Here is a 6,723-nt window from a genome sequence, read left to right on the forward strand (position 1 = left end):
TAGCTCTTGTTAGCAAAGAACAGAATGTTACACCAATTTTAACTTTTAATATAGTAAGTCAACAGGTGTATATCGTAAATTTTTTTTGCTAATACATATAAAATGTTAATATCTTAATAATCAACCTGGTCAAAACCTTTCAGGTTTCTTCGTTTGAGTCAGTCGCCTTGATTCAGAATGTCACGAGCCTTAAGATTTCATGCTGAGGCGCCTTGCAAATCCGACACTTAAGATCCTCCTAGACCTTGAGGTGATCAGCATAAGAGGCCAGATCCCCTCGAGCCATCTACACGTAGCTTCACCTTATTCTTTAAGGGCAGAAAATTTGAGACGGTGATCGCCGTAACAGTAAATTTGGCTTTCAATTGGGGCCCCCCTCAGGTTTAGAAAGAGGAACACCAGATTGACCACATTCCCACCTAGAAAAATCTTCTTGCGTCAATCAAGCCTCACTCACCCTGGCTCATTGGGCTGTCAGTTTGATCGTCGTTAGATTGAAGAGAACACCTAGATGCAGCGATCGGCTATAGATACTTCTAGACCGTCTAGATCTGCTAGACCTTGGGCCAAAGAGGGTCGACCTGCAAACTTGCAAGGTTTATTTTAAATACGCATTACAGTGTTTTCTATGCTAATGTAATTCTGCAATGTAATTCAGCTTTTAACATTTTTCTAGGTAGTAAAATGCTCAAGACAAGTAGGCCCAGAGATTTTTTCCAACTGACAGATGCTAGTGGTGTGTTTTTGTTGTTTTGGTTTCTGTTTTTTTTTTTAAATTTATTTTTAGTTATCGGAAATGAGTTTTGACTTCAGCAGGGCTTCACATGCAGAGATTGCTGCAGCTGTTTCCTGATACCTGTATTCTCTAACCTAAAACCAGGTCCCGGTCTAGATCCCGCTCAAGGTCCCGAGGAAGAAGGTATTCTCGGTCACGCAGTCGGAGTCGCGGTAGGAGGTAGAGTTCAGACTGTTGTGTTTTCTTTCTTTTTCCTACTCTTCCCTCTGCTCCCCCCCTTTCTGTAGTCCTTGTGTAAAGTACCTTGCATGAAATTTGGTTGTTTTTTTCTTTTTTGTAGATCAAGGTCAGCCTCCTACCGCAGGTCCAGGTCAATCTCTCCTCGTAGATATAGATCATTTTCACCTCGCAGATCTCGGTCTGGTTCTATAAGGAGGTCAAGGTACATGTGTTTTCTGTTTAGTCCACAGCATTGTAGAAGAGAACATAACCATGTGTCTGCAGGAACCTTCGTGGTGTTACATCCCTGAGAGCTAATCGGAATACTTTCTTTGAAGCTAAAAACTTAAGCGCATTATTTTGGAACTGCTCTTTCTGAGCTCATTTTAATAGTGTACCAAAGTTAGAGTCTTGATCTATGCTTGAGGTTTCCTACTTAATCTTCAAGGATACAGGGAGTAATTATGCTTAGTCAACTGCCAGTGGCATTTCTTATTTACATGGTAGTACTGGAAAAATGCACTATAGCTTTCTATTAGTAAAAGTTACTTCTGGAAAAACATAGTTCTAAGAAAATAATGAATCACGTAGTTGAGCTTTTACTGCTTTTTTAAAACTCCTTTATTTTTTTTTCCGAGGTCTAGGTCCAGATCACGCTCAAGGTCCCGGTCTGTTGTGTGGCCTCGAAGCAGGTGAGATACTTGTTTTAATTCAAAGCAGTAATAGTTTTGGGTTTTGGTTTTTGTTTTCTTCCCCAGGGAAGTTTGGCTGAAAAGGGTTAGAATGTTGTGCAGCACTGCTATTTTTGCACTTAATATTAAGAGTTTATGCCTTTTCACAGATGAAGGGAGTGGTTTATTTCTTGTAATAAACATAAGTGTTTTTGGTCTGTGGCTACCATATATAGCTTATATACTATACACTATAATATAATAGTCTTGTATTATAGTATATAATTGTCATATAGTTGATTTAAAGTCCATGGAGAGAAGTTTTGAAAGCCATTTAAATGCCTACACATTTACAGAATGCTTGACCTTCTGTCCTGCAGGAAATGCTGTGGGTTTTTCTTAGCATGTGTTTCTGTAAATCCCAGTTCCTGGGGAGAAAAGAAAAATAAAGTGATGATGAGGTTGCTGCTGTTGACTGAAGTCTTGCTTGTAGCTTTTCAGCCTTGTCAGTTCCAGTTCTGAGAGTTAGATAAAATTAAATTGCTGTAGGGCTAAGAGCTCTATTACATGGGGTAGGACACTTGACCTCAGAGGTTTGGAGGGCTGAATGAACAGGACCATGAGTCTTAATATGCCACAAGTAGTGTTTTGAAAGTTCTCTCTGATGTGTAGCCTTGGTTTTGTGCATCTGGACGTTTTCCATGCTGAAATGGAAGTTGAGGAAAATGGATATAGAGTAAACACTCCTGCATTATTTTCCTCTATCTTTTATGCTAAGTCTTAGTTCAAAAGATAAGAGTAGGATAAAAATGTGATGAACATGAGAGCTGATAAGTTGGAAGAACTTGTCTTTTGTTTTGCATTAGAATGTGGGGAAGAGAAATGCTTTTCTTAGGGGTCTGCCTGCTGCTTTATGGCTTGCACATTGATCATGGGTATGACGATGCTTATTACTAGAGCTGTCCTGACTTACTGCTCATACAGGCCTGTAGTGTAGGAGATGAATAGCCAGGCTCAAATTGTACGCTGTTGCTGTGGAAGAGTCTGGATACTGTTGAGGTTGCTTGGTGACCTCTAGTTCTGGGACAGTCATGTTTGTGCATGAAAGACATGACGCTCATATGGACACTTCTGAGGAATGCTGACTTTGTGTAGGAAGTGTTCAGGACTGCAGTTAGGGAGCATTGTGAAAACTCTTCTCTCTTAGCCAGTGCCAGTCCTCTGCTAATTCAGCAATACAGCAGTATGTAACCAATGTTGCTTCTAGAGCATTTTATCTGCAGTCCTGCTCTGTTGCTGTGCCTCTTGGAAGGAGGATTTGCCAGCACTTCTTGTAGTAAGATGATGCTCGTGTGCTGCCTTATTGTATTTCTTGCCAAAGGAAGTCATGGTTTTCCTACAAAATACAAGTATTAGGTAGTTGTAAGAAACTCCATTCTGTCTAACTGTGATAAAGTAATAAAACCACTGGTTATAGTGTTAGGAACTGTGACAGATGATGGCTTAGCATAGCGACCAGGAAGGTTTAAAAGCAGTGGCATATAACTCATTTTTAACTTCTGCCAACAATGTCTATGTAGTGTTTCTGTAAGTTAGTAGGCCAGGTTAAGGTGAATCTTGATTACCCTTTAAAAACTGTTCCGAGCAGAAACAGAATAAAAGTTTCTTGCTCTTTTGGCCAAGTCTGTTATACAACTGACTATTGTTAACAGTGAGCTTTCTGATACTCAGTAACACTACATGCCTGAATTCTGTCACTCTGAGGACAAATATTTTCTAAGAAACAGTTGATGGAGTAACATGATAAATGTGGCAGGCATGTCTCGCTGTTTGAATGGATTTTAATTCATAAGATGAACTGGGAATAGTTTACACGATAGTAGCCAAGATACCAAAGAGAAAACTACAATGCTGTTCTCATTGGGATAACTGATGAAAAAACTGCTATGCTTGAATAAAAGGGGACTGGGAACTTGATCAGAAGATTGAATCGGCCCACATGCTTACCTGTGTCTGACTCTGGGCTCTTAACTTGCTATTAGAAGATTTTCTTTCTAAGATGACTCTTGAAACTTTTTCCCTCTTATGGAAGGGATGCTTGCAGGCAGAAAGTCTTGAGAGCCTGGTACAAGTTCTTCTGTTTGGTTGAAGTGGTAGCTGAAGCTTTGCTGGGGAGCTTCTCGTGCTGCTTGTGTACTCTTGTTTTCTGATAAGTGCAGTCTCTGGAATAAGAGCTAAAGGATTCTCCTGAAATGTCACGAGAAAATCCTGCAGCACCAGAGCCTTCCTCTCTGGTTTGTGATGCTATGTAGTATGAATTTACTGTTGCTGGTGTCGCTAACTTTCATTGTGTGTGCATAACACTGCCTGCTTTGCTGAGCTTTATTTCTCTCCTGTTATAGGTCTGGGTCCCATGGTAGATCTAAATCTGGCTTACCTGCTAAAAGGTGAGCCTATGAATACAAGTAGCACTCAGGTGGTTTTTTGTGTTTGGTTGGTTTTTGGTTGGTTTTTTGTTGTTGTCATGTTTCAAAATCTCTGTTTGAACCAGTATTTCAGCTGCATGTGGAAGAGGGTGGTTTTTTGTTTATGATTATTTTTCTTTTTTAATACCTGATTTCAATATAGTTTTCGTACCCTATTTTTGTGGGTTTTTTTGTGAGACAGTAGGCAATTCTTTCAGAAGGATTGTGAATACATGTTTTTGTTTAACCCATGATTGTGACAACAAGTATTTTTGACAGAATTTGGGGCATATCTTTCCCTTCCTTTGTTCTCAGCTGTCTGCAGTTTTCAGTCTTCCTGACTCTTTTCTACTTGATTCACTGCTCCTGCTTTGCAGGATTACTGTGATCATTTTATAGCTGCTTTAAAGCTGTGTGTTGCTCTTTTCCCGAGGGCTTCAGCTTTCAGTCGTTCTTCTCAACTGCAGCTTCTCGCTTAAAGTAATTTGATATACTTGCTATCAGCAGCATTAGGGGTGGTATCTTTTAATGCGTTTAACAACATCAAACCGTCCTTACTGTTTAGAAATGGTCAAAAGTGGTTACTGAGTATTTACAGCATGGATTGTTTTTTTTGTTTTGAACAGTCGCTCAAAGTCCAGATCACCATCTCCAAAGAGAAGGTAGGAATATCTTAAAACTGGAGTGTGCCATACGGTTAAATAGAACTAGTGTCTCAACTGGTTGCTATAGAAGTTAACTTGTACAAGGATAAAAGCTTAAATTTAGAATCTGGGGAAGAAGTGAGTAATACAAGGTATGGAGCAAACCATGAACATGTGGCAGGATGAAATTCCTGCTGCTGGCTCCTCACAGCTGGCTCTCACTCAGTTGCACAGCTGCCAGGTTTTGCTATGTAACCAGAGAATTATGTGCTGCATTTGATGTAGTCTGAAGTAGTGCCTCATGGCGAGCACTAAACTGGAACCAGTAAGTTACAGCAGATTAAGTACTCCTCTGCACAGCTGGAGCACAGGCTCCAGGTGCTTTCTGAGCAGGCTAGATGTCTCACCTAGCTGTCGCAGCTTGTGTCTCTTATTTTACCTGCCCTTTTCAAGCTTAAAGCAGTTGTTACTTATAAAGGTGTAAAATATAACAGTTTTCTTGTTATCTATGAACTGTAAATTAAAACAATGTGGGGAGGTGCATTATGAGGCTGGGCCAGAGGGTTCCTGAGCAGAGGAAACCTGGGGTAGCATGCACAGTTTCTGTTGGTTTTGCTGTAGGAGTTGCTCTTAATCTCTTTATTTCCCTTTTCAGTCATTCACCATCAGGAAGCCCTTGAAGAAGTGCAAGTCCTGAAAGAATGGATTCAAATTTAAAGTTTAAGAAAAAAATTTATTTTGTTTACATTATTATAAGGGATTTTGTGATGTCTTTATAAATGTAAGGGCTTAGTCCTAGAATGTTGTTTCTATTGACTAACAATTGGCATGAATCTGGATCTTTTGAAAGTCTTCTTAGTAGACTAATGCAAAACTTGTGTTAATGTTCTGTGATCTGGAAATGTTGGGCTTTTTTTATTGGCGCATTGAAATAAAGTGTGCATTTCTAACTAAGAAATATTTTGTGATAATCCTGCTGTTTCTTTTAGCATTTGGGTAGCTGAAGCAGGTCATGCTACTGTGGTGAAAAGCAGGAGGCAGGCTGTGACAAGCACTTGTGAACTGAGAGTAGTGCAGCAGCCACTCCATGGTTGTCCAGCAGGTGTGTGCCTGCTGTAGGACTTCCTTCCTACAGGGCACTGAACGGAGTGAGGAGTTACCAGTAGCAGCTGTCATTCTTACAGTCCAGTCTTGAATGTTACGGTGATCTGTACCTTGTGTTTTTATTTGCATCTCCTCAAAGTTCAGTGAAGCTGAAAACCTGCCTGGAAGTGCTTGTAGAGTTGATGGTTTGACTTACAAAAATGTCTACAAAGGGCATGGGCAGATGGAAAAAAACAAGGAACGTGTGAATGCTGGTCTGTCTGTTCTGTTAGTTAAAGAACCAGTGAACTTCTTACCTGAAGGTATTAGGAATATTTCTAGAATGTAAAGTACTGATGTAAATATTTTTAGAAATCTTGCTTTGTGTCCTGGTTGTCCAAATAGTACTACTTGTGAATAGTACTACTTACTTGTGATTCTTATGATAAATTGGCAGTTCTGGTGCAGAAGGTAATACATTTAGATACTCTTTTTTTTAGGAAATTACAATTTTTCTTGCAGATTGAAGGTCACAAGCAGAATGTGTAGGTCATGTTTAAGTAGCAATACATTTGAGGAAGCAAGAGCTCATGTTACACCTATCTAATGTGATTTACCTGCTCACATCTTCGCCTTTGGCAGTAAAGTGTAACCAAGGGACTTGCTGCTGCTCTGATTAGTTGTTGCTTTGGGAAACTGGACTGTAGCCATCTGCCTGCAGATGGTCTCTGTCTCATCACAGATGGGTTACTGAAGGATTTAATGTAAGTATGATAAACTAGTGCAAGGTATTTGCCAGTTTGATTTGTCTTTGTGGCTGATAATGGTTATTATCAGACTAGTAAGAAAATCAGTGCCAGATGATTATGACTTAAAAAAAAACCTTTCTTATAGTATGTTCTGGC

The 6,723-nt window shown here is 39.8% G+C and overlaps 1 long non-coding RNA gene across 1 annotated transcript; it reads left to right on the forward strand.

Annotated features, from left to right (window-relative positions):
* Nucleotides 1-877: 877 nt before the first annotated feature.
* LOC104548755 lies at nucleotides 878-5,689 on the forward strand. Its single transcript, XR_728204.1, has 5 exons — nucleotides 878-955; nucleotides 1,077-1,178; nucleotides 1,594-1,647; nucleotides 4,718-4,753; nucleotides 5,391-5,689. It is a non-coding gene; the product is annotated as an uncharacterized LOC104548755 (long non-coding RNA).
* Nucleotides 5,690-6,723: the final 1,034 nt, after the last annotated feature.

This window comes from Mesitornis unicolor, unplaced genomic scaffold (genome assembly GCF_000695765.1).
Source record: "Mesitornis unicolor isolate BGI_N332 unplaced genomic scaffold, ASM69576v1 scaffold23441, whole genome shotgun sequence".
NCBI classification, from domain to species: domain Eukaryota; kingdom Metazoa; phylum Chordata; class Aves; order Mesitornithiformes; family Mesitornithidae; genus Mesitornis; species Mesitornis unicolor.